This window comes from Chironomus tepperi, unplaced genomic scaffold (genome assembly GCF_022539635.2).
Source record: "Chironomus tepperi strain 1889 unplaced genomic scaffold, CSIRO-AGI_Ctep_v1 contig_87, whole genome shotgun sequence".
NCBI classification, from domain to species: Eukaryota; Metazoa; Arthropoda; class Insecta; order Diptera; family Chironomidae; genus Chironomus; species Chironomus tepperi.
The window spans coordinates 142547-159981 of NW_027226209.1; the positions used below are offsets into that span (position 1 = coordinate 142547).

Below are 17435 nucleotides of genomic sequence, written 5' to 3' on the forward strand. Positions count from 1 at the left end.
ATTAATTAATTTTTTTTAAATTTTGCATATTTATGCATGCTTAGTGAGCACGCTCTAGAGCATACTCAGTGAGTGTGCTCTTGAGTATGCTCATTGAGCATGCTCCTAAGTATGCTCTGAGCATGCTCAACTTTATGTCACATGACACTTTTCAAAAAATGTCTCATGTCACACCACATTCCAGAGCATGCTCACAATGTGCTCTGAGCACGTTAAAAGAGCATGCTCTCTGAGCGTGCTCAGAAGCGTAAAGTAGTGACATCAGGTTTTGTATGAAAGAGCATGCTCACACTAGCGTGCTCAGCGAAAATTTGAGCATGCTCTTAGCGTGCTCTTTGTACACTCGGGTATATGCGATAGATTTAAAAGACTTTTCTCTCTCTATGTGTCTAACGGAAAAAAAAGCATAGAAATAAATAAATAGATGAAAAAAAAGAGTAGGAATGTGAAGCTGATAGTAGTCTCAAAAGCATTTATTAAGATTTATATGAAGTGAATTAAATTTACGCTTTGCGTTGCATTTTTTTCACTGTCTTTTTCTAATGACTGTACTTCATTCCCTCGCATATTAGAGCGTGTCACAATTTACAAAAGTTATGAAGTATGTATGTAAGGCAAAGAATAATTGTTACAATTTTGTAGTTTTGTCATTTGATTGGTTGAAAATTTTATTGAAATATTTGCAGTAATTTATAAAAAAGTGGCCATAATTAAGTACCCGATCATGTTTAAACGTGGACAAATGTGATCATGACAAATTTTTTCAAAGTTACAAAATAATAATTCGTGTAATAAGGAACATGGGGTATGAATTATGACAGTTTCAACATATGACATTAGTTGTGTGAGTTTTCAGTATTTTCTACACTAAAAATATTAAAATGGCTAGTCTCAAAGTTATGATAATTATATAGAAGTGGTGTTCTTGAGCTACCCAGCCTTTGCATCGAATCTAAAAAGGAAGGCAGATCTTGTATATTGCAATTGGCCTAGGATTCTATCTTTTTGAATGGTTTTCATGAAGTCCCAGACATAAGCCTCTTTTTTTGCCACGACACAACTCAGAATTAAAAAAATTTAGCAGATTTTAATAAACTGGATTTGAAATTTGATTTAATTTTTGTTAGCTTTTCGTACTCAAATATAAGAACTTCAACAAATTTATAGCTTTGAAATTTTTGTTAAAAAAAACTGCGTCAGATCTGGAATGCTCACCAAAAAGCTTTGTTACTCTGGCTATCCACTACTGTCAAGAGTAGTGTAGAGCTTCATGACATTGAAAAAAAATAACTGCTTAATTATCAGGTAAAAAATTGGTAAATACTAGGCGACCAATCCACCCACAGTGTCAAATAAAAAGCAATTTCCTATAATATGTAGAAGCTCCATTACAGTTCCAAATTGACGCAAAACAAGGAGATAATTATTTGGTCTATTTACCATGAATGTTAGCTCATAACAGTTATATGCATAGAGGATCTAATTTTACACAAAATCTACCAATTCTCAAATAGTTGAATCAAAATCCTCACCGACTGAAGACAAAATGAGGAGACTAACTGATCAGTTTTTAAATTAAATTTCCAATCCTGCGTAAATAATATTAAACATACTTTTTATCTCAAATGCACATAAAAACCACAAAAGAAATTTATTAACACTTGATACGAAAAAATTATTAATATTCTCAAGAAGAAAAAAATATTAAAAATAATCGCAAATAGCAATTAATTCGCAAAAACCAGTTCAGTATAAATACGAGTGGAAAAGAAAAATCTTTCAATAGGAATGAGTTTGAAGAAGAAATTCCTTAGTTTTAAGTCATGCATTCTCTATTACAAATTACCGTCGATTAATTGTGATTTAATCAGATTTGACTCTAATAATTTCTCAAACTTCATCATGATAAATTTGTGTCAATTAATTGATCTTAAAAATAGATCTATAAATATTATGAACAAGCTTATTGCAATTAGGTTGGCTGGTGTCTGCTTGTACGGTTATCAACGTTGTTATGTTAAATCTAGGATTATCTGAGATAGCATGTAGTAATGACAAGATATTTGTGGATTTCGACGCGAGGCATAAACAGTTGATTGGGAGATAATGAGGAATCTGGTATGAAACTGATATACCTTAACAGATAATGAGCAATTTTACATGGGTCCTCGATGGTATTACTGTATCTTGTACTGGACTATGTGAGCGTGCTCACATTACCTGATTAACTAAACTAGATATCCTGAATAGTTAGTTATTTAAATTTAACTATTCCTAAATATGTAATCCCATTTGATGTCTTAAATTAAACCGTATTCATAGATCGATATTGAAAAGAAGTTATGGTCCAGATTTTTGTATATTGATGGAATGTTAAACTTAATTTTAGAATATATACATAAATGAACGGATGCCGAGTGGCTCAATGAGGCAAATCGCATACTTCGCTGTAAAATTTATCAAAATCTGCCATCACGAATTTGTTAGGGCAACTTTAAATATGACAACGTGGCGGTGCTCTTGTAAACACAATGTGCTGTTCGGGTACAAAGCTAGACAAAAATACTACCCACGTCTACATGCCTCCTAAAAAAATCCAATAAATTTCATTATTTCGCAATTTCCTCTGCGTCAAATTAAAAAAAATGTGACAAATTTTCGACTAGCAACAACAAACAACAAAAAAAAATCCCTCAGACTCTACAATAAAAAACACACAATTTCAGTCAACTTTAAAACCAACAAAAAGAAAAAAAAAAAGTTCGCAATCGCATTGAAGAAGAAAAAAAAAATTATTCATTTATCATGTACATATGCGTACACATTTTTATATAAATAAACAAATAAATGTATGCGAAATCTACTGACTCAAAAAAATAAATAAAAAAGGAATAAGAAGAAGAGGAACAAAAAAAAAAGTTGAATATAAAAAAATATTTAAATTTGAGTCTCTCATGTGATGGTAACCAGAAGAAGGCAAAATGTGGATTGCAAGAAGAAGAAATAAAGTTTTTTTTTTAGTGGGAATAATAAGAATAAAAAAAAGAACGAGAAGAATAAGAAAATTGCAAGCTAGTCAAGATGTTCGATGATAAGAATCATAAAAAATTGTTGTAATTGCATATGCTAATCACAATTTTTATATATTCATTCCTATTTCGTTGGTATGAGAGGCACATCTAGTAATTATTCATCGAAGATAGATTTTCACGATTTCAATGCCTTCACTCATGTCACAATACATGATGTACATACATACGTTCACGTTCTATCCCCCCCCTCTAGATTAATTTTCATCTTGAATCTGACAATCAGTATGAATTAATCTACAGAAAATTGTGTGATCTATAAGTTAAAAATCCTTTTACAAATATTCATATCCTCAAGCAGTTCACGATCTTTGCGAAACAATCGAAAATTATGAGATTGTATACGTAAAAAAATAACATGATTGTGCAACAAGCGAGAACGTTATCAGAAAAGTAGAAAATACTGAACCGTTCGATTCGTGTAATAAACTTTATGCATAATAATTACTTCATCGAATTGCATGTTGACCTTGCACAGCTTTACTTTTTTTTTCTTTCCTTTATTCAACTTGCCCATGTGTAAATGATTTCTTTTTGCTCTCGCCGTGTTCTAAAACGTATTTTTAAGAGGAATGTTTTGCATACAGCATTGCTAATTCATTTTATTAAATAAAATTTATGGAAATAAAATTGTGCGAGTCATTAGTTTGCATTTATGAGCGCATTTTGGAGTAGGATTTGATTGATTAATAGGAAATTTTAATTCTTTTAGCTCAACCGAGTTGCACAATTTGAGTAGTTGAATACAATTCTGGCCTCAGGTCGGTGTAACTCTAACTTGATGTCAAGTTCGATTTAAATCGTCCTATGTCACAGTCATACTGGTCTGTTGCTGGATATTGAAATAGTTAAGCAACATGTGCTGTTCGGGTCAAATTAAAATAATTTCAAATTATTACAATAGAAATCCAGAGTAGTTTTAATGTAATACACAGGAGTCATAGTTGCACCCCGGAAGAGAACTGATTAGTCATTTACACAAATGTATTAAGTTTTGACGATCACTCCTCCGAGCAGCACAATTAAGTCACTAGAGTACCACATTGACAGCAAGATGTGCAGATGTATTAAGATCAATTTGCTCGAATAGGCAAGAAGCATGCTAGGAGGAGAAAGCTCATATGATTGAGCATGATCAATTATATTGATTGAATATACTCCTGATATACTCTACGCTCATTTAAAGAACAATGCTCGTTGTCTGATAGGCAGGATGAGGAGAGTTTGATGAGTTAACCCACACACCCTGCTGTTAGGGATGACGACTGTTTTAGGTACATTTTTACAGCGAAAAATGAATTTTTGCATCGTGATGTTCGGGTATAGAATTGTAAGTATAAATTTCTGAAAAGCATCGTCCAGATTGTGGAATGTAAAGGATGATCAGGCTAAAAACTAGGTAAATTGTGAAATTTCGCAATAAATAGCGGTGCTTGAATGGAGTTATTGCATAGTTTCCTGACCTCGGGATATTCTTTAGAAAGAATACATTATCAAGGACATACTTCAAGTATGATACATAATAAACCTGAATTTTTAAGAAATTTTTTCATTGTCATTCATGACTAGATTCTCCCCTAAATTTAGATAATAATTCTGAATATTCTCATTGTAATCCTAGACAGACAACAATAGGGAGTCTTATTGAATAATCTCAAAAAAATTTAAATTTCACTCCTTAAAAAATGTTTATGTATTCTCATATTCAAAAGGAACCGACGGAAGAGAGAATAACAAGAAGAAGACATTTGATAACAACATAAATTCACGTAAATCAGGTCAAGACAAATAAAAAAAAAATTTAAAATTCGGCATATTTTCAAAAGGAATTTCAAAGTCTAAAATTTTAAGTACACAACTTTTAAAAAATAAAGCATAGTCATTGACATCAATTTATCATTATCAGAGTTTTGAAAATGTAGTACAATATATTTTATATCGCGTCAGACAAATCACAGATAAATTCTCACATTCACACAATAAAAAATTGCACAATTATAAATAAAAAAAAAATGCGTCGTCTCATCTTTCGCAGTGTGTGGCTTGTATTTAAAACATAGAATATCACTTAAAGGCAATTTATAGGCTGCACGAATTGTATGTATAGCTAATTATAACATGTTGAGACTTTTATAGCCTTACTTTTTTTTTTGTTGCTGTTCCATCCATTTGATGAAATGTATTGTATGTACAAGAAAATAATAATAATAAAATGCACGCATACTTATTAAAATTTTTATTGTACATATATGACTTAAAATTTAAATTCTACCGAATTATAATCCACACGGAAAATAAATATAATATAATATGAAATGAATTATAATAATAATAAAAAATAACATGAAATATTTATACAAACAGATATATATCGCAAGTCGCAAATTGAAAAGTATATAATTCTCGAAAAAAAATGAGAATTTTTTATTCTGCAGACGTCTGGTGCGAAAAAGGCAGTGACTGTGCTTCTCTCTCTATCTCTCTTATTCTCTCTCTCCCCGTCATACAAAAACGTCTACATATGTACATATATGAATATGTGAGGTTCCTGCAGATGATTACCATAAAAATTAAATACAGTGGTTCGGTGCTTACGCAATACGCTTCTATGCACATTTCGTGCCCCGAAAAAAAATGGAAGACAGAAATGAGACATCAGGCAACACCATAAATGTCTGCGTATAAATATTTAAATATAACAAAAAAAAAATTATCGTAAAGTCATAAAAAAAAGTAAAGTCGTTTCCAGACGGACGAACATTGGCCAAAAAAAATTAATATTTTTTGTTGGTTTGCACAATGTTGATGAGAAGAGCTGCAAATGGAATTTAGGTATGGGTATGAAGTGCAATTGAGTAAGGCGCATGTTAGTGGAACTATGCGTCATAGTTTTTTAATTTGTTGGAATGAGAATAATGAACTAGAAGTTGTGGAAACTTTGAAATTCTAATTAAATTGTGAGGTCGCTATTAGAGCTGATTTCATGATGTTATGTATGGAATCAGGTAAATAATAGGATAGACGATTGATTTATTTGATGTGATGTGTTTCAAACTGGAACTAAGCCCGGACGACAAGATTCCATTTTGAAACCACCCAAATAGCGTAACACTAGCATAGTGACGGATTCAAAAAGAATCCGGCAACAAGTCGAAGTTGTTCCGGTCTGGGACTGGATTTTTGATCGATAAACCGATTTGGTACATGTCCATTTGGAATCCATATGCTCCATATCTTCTTCTTAATTTGTACGAAATCAAGAAGATAATGAATCTCTGGACATGGTTAAGCTAAGGAACGGGTCAAAAACTAAATGTGTAGCCCGAAAAATCAGAACAACAGCGGCTGGCCTAACAAGCCATGAGCATTGTTTTAAGAGCTTTCTCTATTTAAATATACTAATTAAGCATGCTCATTAGCGTGCTCTCAGCTTATTCTTTGCATGCTGAGCTGCTCTTTGCATGCTAGAGTATAATAATAAATTATTAGAACAGACCCATATCACTAGAAAAATGCTCACAAATTCATTCCAAATAATCTAGGACATCAAGTCAAATTAAGCCCTACAGTTATATTCCCTCAATATTATCGCTTCAAAAAAAAAATTCGCAATCTGTCTCGCACGACCACAAACTCATAACAACAAAATACATTTTTTTGTTCGTTGTAGACGAAACAACAAAAAAAAAACTTTTTTTTGCGTGTGCAAAATACATACGCAATCATAATCTACGCACACAATTTTGACGGTGAATGCGAGCAAAAAAAAAAATTATGCCTATGACAGGTCGCTCACCGCGAGAAATGCAGGAAGAGAAATAGGCAAGAAAAGCTAGAAATAGCAAAATAGAAACAACCTTGACACATTTTCGCACATTTTATTTTACGCACATATTAACACACTTTTTTTTTTGGAATAGTGTGTACGTGCGTTACTTGAGAAGATCGCGAAAATAAACAGCTGCGTATGATCAATATTTATTTTTATGTCTCTGTATATTTTATATCTGATTAATGAAATTTTCAATCTGCAATTTTCATTATAATTATTTTGACATTGCAGCTTTCACATCATAATATTGATTAACATTATCATTAACGTTATTATTATTCCCCGACTCTTTAATGAGTGAAACATATGATTTGCTCTTGAAAATGAGCGTGTCTGTTTAGTCGTATGTATTTATAGCACAAATTATTTTGATAAAGAAAATATTGTGTAAGAAGAAGAAAAAGTTCAAAGTAATTTCTAACCAAATGCAGGGCTTGCATCGGTTGGTCGGCTTGTGTATCATTAATCAGATAATGAGTAGTCATTGATGATGTCTTATTACATGAAATAATTTTAATGAGTTGGAATGCGTTTTTATTTCACTATAAAATGAGTTTATTGAGTATAATTTTATTTTTGGAGTTATTGGATATTAATGAGCTTTAATTCTGACATGACATACCTTTACTATCCAGTACATCGGAAGTAATCAGTATGTAATTTAAGGATAATAATCTGTTTTACATAAGTTTATTAAAAATTGAATTTCTCGATGTAATAAATTGATATTAAACAACTTGCGATTATTTATTAATTTTTAATGACTTTAAAGATTGAAGCATTAAGCATTGATAAGAATATTTGATGACATGTATGTCTCAAGGACTTAACAACTGGATTAGTAACTTTACATATAATGACATATGATGATGTTTGATCATCACGTCCAGTAGTTATGGATGATAAGATCTCTTGATGAATAAACCCCCAAGACACTCGGCTTAGAATCTTGACTTGTGACTGACTTAACGTGATTTCAGTGAAAGTATGCGTAAGTTGTAGGCAGAATATTTGACAAATTTAAAATAACTTTGAGCTTATTTGGAGTTATAGTACCTGATAGATAGGGAATAGGGTGTGCATGTCAATTATTTGATGGTCGTCACTTCTTAATAATGAGTCATCAAGGCAGCCTAGAATTTTCACACTAATACGGTGACATAGCCGAATCCTATCAAACACGCTGCATAGTACGTGGACAACTTAAGCCAAACAACACATCTTAGCCCACAGCACACAAACAATCTCAACTGCAAGATAGCTCTTTCTTGTAAATCAATTCTAAAGCTTCAACCTCAAACGCGTTGTTTTCCGCTCGCGCGAGCAATTTTCATGTCAATTGTCACTTTATATTAAAACAAAAAAAAATATCTTCTAACTCTCATTATCATTTCCTCATAATTAGTCACGTACTTCTCATTTTCCATCCACACATTCTGAAAAAAAATGTGTAAGCCCTGTACTTGAGTTATGCGTTTTTTGTGTTGCATTATCAACGATAAAGTGTGTGCACAAATGCATATACACATTATTTCATTTTTTCTTCTCGCTCAGGTAATGTGTATATTATCGCTCGAAAAAGGCAGTTGCGAACGTGTAATTAATGAATTTTTTTATTTTTTTGCTACACTTCACGGCTCTTTTCTTTCTTTATTTTCTGCCTTATCTTATCGCAAAATATAAATAATATTTAATAATATTTTTTTTCTCGTCTCTTTCTGGACGGTGCAGAATTTTTTTTGAAATTCTTAAAATTAAGTTCGTTCTTCTTGTTTCTTTGCAGTGATTTGGTCGGAATTTTGAGATTGTGAGTTTGAAATTTGACAATTTTAGAATTTAATTAATTAAAAATTCTCAAAATTTCACCAAAAATCCCACGTCACCCCTAATATTTCTGACTATATTCACCCAAGGATCCCATTTTCTTCTTCATAGCCAAAATATAAAAAATCTGTGCATTCGTCCTGAATTGATTTTTTTTTGCATTCGTGTATTTATAATATTTTTTTGTGATTGCATAACTTTTATTCCAATTCATAAAAATAAATGAAAGAAAAAAAATTCTGGCAACGATTCAAAAAAAAAAAAAATATTTCGTTTGCTATTGACTTCAAAAAATGAATTGCATCAATGCATCTTGCTCGCTTCTACAACTTGAAGTAGTTTACTTACTGTATACACATTCCACGATTTATAGTGAGGGATTATAGAAAATGATTGAAAGTTGAGGAGATTTTGAAAGGATTTGTGGAAGTTAGAACGCAATTTATTGAAGTTTAGAGGATAGATTGATTAGTAAAGCTAGATGCTGGTGTATGTAGCTGCATTGAGTTCATATTTTATGATTCAACAATTTTTAAAAAAATAAGCCAGAGTAGTTTGCTTTTTAAAAGATTTTGCATTCCAAAAAATGAAAATTTCCCATCGCTGCAAATTGCATGTCCTAGGATTATACCTAGATAAAACCTAGTTACAATGTGTATGTCGTGAATCACACTAACCTAGTTGACGTTGCAAGAACAGCTAAAAGCCCTAAAATTCAACTGGTGTCTCCCAGGGACTGTACTTGTGCCGTTAGGATCGACTGAACCGATGTTCTAACCACTTCGTTACTACTGCTTCAAGTTCGAACTCTGGATCAAAATCAAAATAATTTATCAAGATCAAAATTTAGTCAAAATTTCGATTTTTGATTGCAATATAATCTTACTTACATGACTAAATTTTGTAATTTACAATCTTTGAAATTGTCAATTTGTGTCAATTCTAAAAAGACGCAAACTGCCAGCCAGTCTCAACTTTCTCTATATTCCAACAAAACTTGCTATTTAGAAAATATATAAAAAAAACTTTATCAGTGAAACTATAGCGGGGGAGAGAAAATTTATAGTCATTTAAGCGATGCCAGAGCTTAGCTTTCAAGCTCGACTCATTTTTTTTTTTCATTATTTAAAAACCGCTTACGTATTTAGTAAGTCGTGGCAGTAAGGAAGTAATTGTTTCAAATGAGCGTGATTATTTAATATTTTAATATATGAGTATAATTTTATTTTCAGTATTTTTATATTCATGCCTTTCACCAAGGCCATCACGTCGCTCTTTTTTTGAAAAAACTACAGAAAATATTCTTTCGTGTCATTTTTTTTCGAAAATGCGGTGAAATAAAAGAGAAGAAGCTTATTATTGAGGTGAAGCCTCTCGCACATTTTTGTGCAAATATGTTTGCACATCTGTATGTAAAAACGCACAAAAAATAATATTTAAATATTTTTGCTGTTTGCCGCATATAAATTGATAAATAAATTTCAAGTTTTTTTTTGCTGATGTTGTTGCTTTTGGTCATCTCATTAACTGAGTGGTTTGCTAGGCTTTCATGGTGATGGTGATGATGAGGACTATGATGGTGGCATAGTTTTAAATTGTAGTTAAATTTAATATTAAATTAGTTAAAGAAAATTGTTATGTATTTGTACTAACTAACTAAAAGAATTAAATTTTTTAAATTTTTTGTTTTTTGAAAGTTTTAAATTCATATTTTTCTAATTTTCTATTTTTCTAACTTTTTTAAACTTTTAAATTTTAAAATTTTCAACTTTTAAGTTTTTAAAAATTTCAATTTTATAATTTTTTAAAATTTCAATTTTTTAATTTTTGAAAAGTTCAGTTTTTTAATTTTTAAAAATTTCAATTTTTAATTTTCAATTTCTAAGCTTTTAAATTTTTTAATTTTACAATTCAAATTTTAAAACTTGAAACAAAATTAAATCTTCAATTTTAATTATTTGAAATTAATATAAAGAAGTTATTTCGTAAAACAAAATTTATTAATGCTTGTAAAATGTTAATAACACTCAAACCTAAGAAATTCAATAGTTTTAAAAAATTAGCAAAATTTTAAAAATGTCACAAAAATTAAAAAACATTTTAATAAGCAAAAAGTTCCAAAAAAACTTTAACCAAAAATCCAACCATTAAATTGCTAATGACCCAGAACTATAAATCCATCTGTCGATATTCCGAATTTATCTACAATCTTTCTTCTTATTCTCTTAATCCAACACGCTTAAGTCCCCTAAACTCTATACAAAATTCATAATCAATTTTCTCAGGTGCAAAAAACAATTTTTTTTTTTTCGTTTCGTTGCACTTTAGCTACGAAAATAAATTGATAAGAGACTTGTATACAACTGCAAAGCCACAAAAAAATACTTTCAAATGTATTGTGGATTTTTGTTCAAAATCACTCAATAGCAAAACCACTAAAATTAAATAAATCATTATATAATGATAAAAAAAAACTTAAAATTTATTTAACGTTGCAATATGCGGATTTTTACAGTTTTTTTTCTCGCAGATTATTATAAATTTAAATCAGATGTCTAAAAATAAATTTTATCACAAGCCATGTTTAACCTTAAAATGAGTTCATGTCTAATTTAATGTTATGACTTTGAATTTTAAAAGTGGAATTTTTTTTAGGCAATAGACTTTCGCACTGCTTTGAAGATCAATGTATTCATGACTGGTGAAGGTGTTTTCGGATAGAAAAAAATATTTTAAAATAATTTACGAAAAATGCAATTTGAGATGACTGAGCCTAAAATGTCAGCGACTAGCCTTGGATCGATTTATTTGAATTTTTTCTAAATTTTATACCCCAAAAATTCATTTTGAAATCTTTAAAAATATGCGCAAATCCTTATGATGACCCGAACAGCACAACGTGTTGGCTAGGGTTTCGATGCGTCACGTTATCCACGGCAAGTCGCGAAGTTGCCTTGACGGTGCCGTGATGACTCATTTCGACGTTTTACCGCACTCTGCCGCTCGAGGGACCCCCAAAACTAAACCATAAAATTGATCGATTGAACTCATCAACCTCCAACTCAGAATAAGACGAAACAAAGTCAAAGAAATACGTTACAGAAATAGTCTACATCCACATAACATCCAAGTCATCCTAACCGAAAAAAAAGCAGCACATATGAATGCGAATGAAGAATTATCATAAATTATTGGTTTCTTTCCAAATCAATGCGATTAAATCATTACGGAAAGTTTAAGTTTCATTTTAATCTCTTTCTATTTCATAATTTATATTTCTATAAGGAATTTAATCTACATGTCTTAAAATGGACGTTTTTAAATAGTCTCTAAAGAGAGATTTAATTTTATTTCTAAGTAATGTCTTTTTCATGGAAGACTTTAGGGCTTTAAGAGGAAGATTTTTAAAAAAGAGTGAGCAGTTAATTTATGGCAGTTTTGAAATGTAGAGTCAGATTGGGATGTAAAGCTTATAAATTGGAAAACGGGATCATAAGTCATAGGGAAATTTATTTAATATTGCCACGTTTAGAAAGCTAAGGTACTTCAAGCTCTATGTTGAAAATGGAGACTAGAAATATCTACTAGTAGATGCCATAGAGTAAGTTTCATAGACTAGAAGCATATGGGGGCATTTTCTTACTATCAAAAGCAGACCTTATTGTTAAATTTTAAAAATTGAAACTTTTGCAATTCTTTCCAATTCAAAGTCTAAAATTCACGATTTTTGAATTCAAAAAATTGCAACTGTGTCTAAACTTGAGAATTTTAATATATTTGAAAATCTTACTTGCTGGTCGTACAGATCATAGCCTCAAAAATTAAAAATCCTAAAAACTACAAAATTTTAATCAAAAAAATCTGACCCCCACTTATTATGTTGAATAATAATGAATTGAACATCCTTATTTCAATTACAATTTTGGCCATGATTATTCAAATCTTTTTATAGATAAATCATACAATATAATCTAAAATTTTAAATTTTACCCTATTTCTTTTCTTTTCTAAAAAATACCATAGAATTTAAAAAAATCACAAATTCTCCACAATTGGCATTTCCGGGTGTTTCTATTCAAATTATTTTGTATCCCATTGATGTTCACATCAAAAAGACGCATATTCTTCCAACTCTATATCTCATAATAAACTGCAATAACCAGTACCATTAATTATATCAATTAATCGCCAGCATCCTGTAATTTAGCCTCTGCCTATCTTTATATGATACTTTGATATGATATCGACACCTCATTAAATGCGAAGCTATGCCAAGCCGTGCGAAGCTCAATAATTCCAAAAATTTATTCACTTTATAGCCTAGATAGCCTTCTTTAAAATGCGCTATGATCACCCACCAAAAATAAATTACGACAAAAAATCATTAATATTTGCTAGTTTTTTTTTGGTCAGACTGATCATAATATTTCAGCATATACGAAATGTGTACAAGACGGTTGAATAAAAAGAATAAAAAAATACATATAACGAGATAGGTTTCTATTTCATTAACATCTGAAAATGCGAAGATGTGTTTCTCAATTCTCTCTGTTGCTTTTTGAGTCGCTTTTTTTTTAAAGTCGTGGTGCAAACAAGAAGAAACCGCACATACCAATAAAATATATTGCACGCGTTTTTTTTCTTCTTTGAATTCTAATTTTTTTTTTTGTAGCTGCTTATTTTGGGTCTTGTTTCAGTTCTGTTATATATATAAATTTTTTTAATATTTCAAATGTATTTGTGAAGCCTTGTACGGGTTATTATATAATGAAACTATAATCTCTCGTGATATCCGTCACTGCTGCGTTGCGTTTCTGTTTGTTCCTTCTTTTGCTTGATCAATGATTAATTTTTTATTATTTAAAATGAACAATTCTTTGAATTAAGGTAGAGGGTAAAAAATATGTGAGATTTAATATAATAAAAGGAAGACCTTTCATCTCAGACCACTGAAGGATACCAATCCAAAAAAAAAATTAAAATTATTGTGTATGTGCAGCCTAAACGTCCAACAATTATGAAGTATAAAAAAAAAATCTTTTCATTTTTAGAAATACGATCTATTTTTTTGGCAGTCGCGAATTGACCATTTTTTTGTTGTTGCTGTTGTGTGCAGAAATTGAAGTTTTTTGTCTATTCTGAATAGAATTTTTTGTTTTAAGGTAAAGACTTTTTTTTTCTCTTTGTGAGTATTTAAAAAAAATCAAGTTTGATGCGGATCAATGGTAAAATTTATTCTTGCGTATTTTATTCGAACGGGGTTTTACTTTCACATTTGAGAAGACTTTTTTTCTTTTGAAGATTATGAAAATTATTAGTGAAGTTTTTGAAAGACTTGATTGTGGTCATTTGTTAAATTTTTAAACAATTTTTAAGATTTCTTGTCGAATTTTATTAAAGTTTTTCAATTTATCAGCGCTATTTCAATTTTGATTGATGTTTGGTTTTAATGTTTATATAATTTTGTTCTTTTCATGCCATTTCTGATTTAAGGATACTACTTGAAAATTCAACACATAAAGTTTGAAGCAAGGGGGAAAAATTGTCTATAAATAATACCTGACTTGGGCCTAGTGACCCTTTCTGTACGTTACTAGTAACAATCGAAATAACGGAGAAGTCGAGCGATGTTATTTATTGCTTGTGATGAGCCGAAGGTATTGCGATCCTGATCTGTATTCATATGTACAGTACTCAACATCAAATGATTGAATTTGATCATTTACTATTGATGTATTTTGCACCCTTTGTGTCATGATGTTTATATTAGCGTCATGAATTCGATGATAACCGTTCCGTGATTACATTAAACCCCTCGCTTTTAACCCATAAAGTTCTTAAAGTTGAAAATTACTAAGAAACTTTTAAAATAATCAAAAAAGTTTCTATTTCTAAGTGATGAATCAGGAAAATGTTGCTCGATGCTAGAAGAATTGAAATATGTGTTTAATTTTCCATAAATAGTTTTCATCTATGCTTGAATATTCATTTGGTAATTACAAAATTTTCCTAATTTTCTATATTTTTCATAAATCTTAAAAAAATGTAAAAATTTATTAAGTTTTGCTATTTCCAGATGTATGTCTGAGTCTTGTTTATCAATGAAAAGGATTTGACCACTTATGGCATCATTTGATATCCCAATAATCCCTTTTGCAAAAGAACTTCATTAAGTAAAATTCTAACCAAATTTAACTTCCATTTAGCCAATTTCCATTGAATCTTCCAAGAAGAAATATGATCAAACTAATATTATTCATCATAAAAAAATACCTTTGCACCAAAACCAATACAAGCCACAAAATATACATTTTTTTAATTATTAAACTAGTTTTCGTATAAAAAAATGCTTTTTTCTTCTTCATACAATGAGGTTCATTTCGAGATGAAACGCAAGATCTGTTAAACATTCATCGATGTATTGTAAATTAAATGATATGAATAAGAGTAAAATTTAAACAAATTGGCAGTCATACTTACGCCACAGACAATAAATTTGTGTGACTATAAAACATGTTTTTTTGTTTTCCGTCGGGTAAAATTAAATTAAAATTTAATAAAAATTGCACTCACCTTATTCGAAAAATCCCAGTTGGGTCAAGCCCTCCCAGCTCACCTCCATAAAGACGTAAAGAGACCTCAAGTGCACTAATAATTGTCACTTGAGACTTTAATGATTGAATTATGTTAAAAAATATATATTTTTTTTTCTTATAATTTTTCTTACACACAATTTTTTTTTCTTTTTTATACAGCGCAACTTTCACGAATCGCGTTCACAATGATGACTTTATTTTTTGGTTAAGGAGCAGGCAAAAATATGCACACAAAGAATCACAATTTAGAAATTCACTTAAAAGTTAAATTTGATTAATGTCTTAAATCTTTTTTTTTTCTTGCTTATAAATAATCCACAACTACATTTAAATGTCACTAAATAAATATTTTTTTTTTATGTTTTTTTTTTGGATGATTATTTGCTTCTTCTTCTAATGCTCAGTCCATTAATTACAATAGAATTTTATGCGAAATGTGCAAAAAAAATTCTTATTTTTATTCATTCACTTTTGAAAAATCTCAAAAAAGCGATTAAAAATTTTGAGACTTTTTTATATTGGAAATAAAACATAAACTTAAGCAATTTCTTCTTTTTTTTTACTTCCAAAAAAGTTTTGTGACTACACTTGATGCGTTAATTTTTTTTTATTTTCAACTTTATGTTCATAATTTCCGTAAAAACTTTAAGCTTTATGTGTGTGACTTATGCTTTTTTTAATAATTTTTTAACGGTTTATTTTTTTTTTGAATAATTCAAAAACTCCAAAGTCGGTTGCAAAAATTTTTTTTTAATTTTTTTATGTTTTATATTTTTGGATTTTAATTTTGGATGAAGAAAAATTAAAAATTACTGAAATGAGAAGATTTTGAGATAATTTGTTAATACTTTTATTATTATATTTTGAGATAATTAATTTACTAGTGTGAAGTTTGTATTTAAAATTTGACGAAAAGTTGGTCTGAATAATTTGGCTTATGTCATTCGATTGACCATCACTAATACCATCACCTAAAGATCATAAACAGCCAACAACCAAAATTATACAGACACAAAAGTTTGCTAACTTCAAACAAGTAATATAATTATCAAAATTTGTTTTCTTCTTTTGGATTTTTGATTCACAAAACTTTTGACATTAATCATATTTGATAAATTTTGGAATACTTTTTGGATTTTTTTGATGATTAAGACGATATGATGAGAAATATTTCATGCATTTGGTCGTATTCGATGTGCGTGCAGACAAATTTCTGAGAATTTAATTTTTTGTCATAGTCTGTGTAATATAGTGACTTACTTATTATATGTCCACATGTATTTTAATTTATAAAACTGACAAAATTTATTCATTTAAGGATCATTAAAATTGTCAACTTAATTTTTGTTTTATTAAGATTTATTTTTGTAGTTATTTTTTTTAATTTTAGGAATTTTTATTAAATAATTTACATTTAATAAAGATTAGGAATGAATTTTTGGATCTATTATGGTGTACAGCTTTATTATCCAAAGTCCCGAATAGCAGAAGCTGGTACATCGATCAAAAATCCGGTAAAAGGCCGGCGTGACTCGGACAAAAATTTAATTAACTGCCGAGTCAGAGCTATATCGTCCTGGGGTCGAATTTTTGATCAACTAACCCAATTTGATCATACCATTAGCCTGGTCAAGTGAAGTGGCTGGCTAAAATGCACTTCATACCTTTAGCAGAGATATTAGCCTTCAAATCTGTTGTAAAATAATTTCAATTTCAAGGATAACATGCAATTCAATCTAGGGATTGAAAACCCTTCCAAAGATAGTTAAACGTCCTACTGATTTCAATATAACCGAAAATTGTTATATGATTTTTGTATAAAAAAAAAAATTTTTTTTTTCAATTTACTCAACTTTGAGTAATCAAAAACTAGACATAATGAATTTATAAAATAAAAATAATCTAATCGCAAAAATTGTCTACAAAATATTTTTATAAATTCTCGCAAAATTTTACTTTAATATTATTTTAAAAGTGATAAGGCAATTATAATGAATTCCAACTCATGAATTCAGCTCGATTCAGACCTACATCAATAAAATTTTGATTTCCATTTTGTTAGCAACTATTTAATTATCGATGTGCAAATTTTAT

General features: G+C 29.7%; 1 protein-coding gene across 2 annotated transcripts in view; it reads right to left on the reverse strand.

Moving 5' to 3' along the window:
* The window catches only part of mamo (maternal gene required for meiosis), a 123867-nt gene that overhangs the window by 99931 nt on the left and 6501 nt on the right, over positions 1-17435 (reverse strand). For both annotated transcript variants that reach the window (XM_070635222.1, XM_070635223.1), the window contains exon 3: positions 15319-16153. The gene's annotated coding sequence lies outside the window, so the exon portion shown is untranslated. The remainder of the gene's footprint in view (positions 1-15318; positions 16154-17435) is intronic.